Source organism: Myotis davidii, unplaced genomic scaffold, assembly GCF_000327345.1.
Source record: "Myotis davidii unplaced genomic scaffold, ASM32734v1 scaffold935, whole genome shotgun sequence".
Classification (NCBI taxonomy): domain Eukaryota; kingdom Metazoa; phylum Chordata; class Mammalia; order Chiroptera; family Vespertilionidae; genus Myotis; species Myotis davidii.
In genome coordinates, this window is record NW_006286974.1 from 566,947 (window position 1) to 568,001 (window position 1,055).

The 1,055-nt window shown below is 37.9% G+C and overlaps 1 protein-coding gene across 2 annotated transcripts in view; it reads left to right on the plus strand.

Annotated features, from left to right (window-relative positions):
* DPM1 (dolichyl-phosphate mannosyltransferase polypeptide 1, catalytic subunit) overlaps positions 1-843 on the plus strand; it is a 61,400-nt gene extending 60,557 nt beyond the window's left edge. For both annotated transcript variants that reach the window (XR_001513011.1, XR_435397.2), the window contains one exon: positions 780-843. The gene's annotated coding sequence lies outside the window, so the exon portion shown is untranslated. The remainder of the gene's footprint in view (positions 1-779) is intronic.
* The last annotated feature ends 212 nt before the right edge of the window (positions 844-1,055 follow it).

Consider the following 1,055-nt stretch of genomic DNA (forward strand, 5'->3'; position numbering starts at 1 on the left):
TAATTGTAACTGGCGATGAAAAGCGGATTTATTTTGAGAATCCCAAATGTACAAAATCATGGGTTGATCCAGGTCAACCATCAGCTGGGCCAAATCACTTTGGAAAGAAGACAATGCTCTGCGTTTGGTGGGATCAGGAAGGTGTGGTGTAGTATGAGCTTCTAAAACCAGGTGAAACCATTAATACTGACTGCTACTGACAACAAATAATCAATTTGAACCACGCTTTGATCGTAAAACGGCCAGAATGGGCCAAAACATAAGGCAAAAGTAATTTTGCTTCATGATGATGCACCATTACACACTTCAAAACCAGTTAAAGACATGTTAAAAGATCTTGCTGGGGAAGTATTAACACACCCACCAGAAAGTTAAGTTATTCTGATATTCACCAGACCTTGCTTCTTCAGATTACCATTTGTTCCAATCAATGGCACATGCACTTTCTGAGCAGCACTTCAAAACATACCAAGAAGAGGAAAATTGGGTCTCTGAATGGTTTGTCTCAAAACAAGAAAAGTTCTATAGGGATGGTATCCACAAATTACCTGAAAGATGGGGGAAATGTGTAGTTAACAATAGACATTACTTTGAATAAAGCACTTTTGATGTTTCTTTTGAAATTACCGTGTTTTCTTTGATTATAAAATCCGCATTATTAACCCATATACCTGGTAGAGTTTCAGCTCTAAAAATAATGTTTTTTAAGAACAAGAACCTAGAACCTGTTATTGCCTATCTAAAGTGGCATTCTGATTCCAGTCTTGTCTTTTCTTTAGGACTATCGGACAAAACCTTTTTGCTGCAGCGCTTGTCCATTTTCTTCAAAATTCTTCTCTGCCTACAAAAGTCATTTTCGGAATGTCCATAGTGAAGACTTTGAAAATAGGATTCTCCTTAATTGCCCCTACTGTACCTTCAATGCAGACAAAAAGACTTTGGAAACACACATTAAAATATTTCATGCTCCAAACGCCAGCACACCAAGTAGCAGCCTCAGCACTTTCAAAGATAAAAGCAAAAATGATGGCCTTAAACCTAAGCAGGCAGGCAGA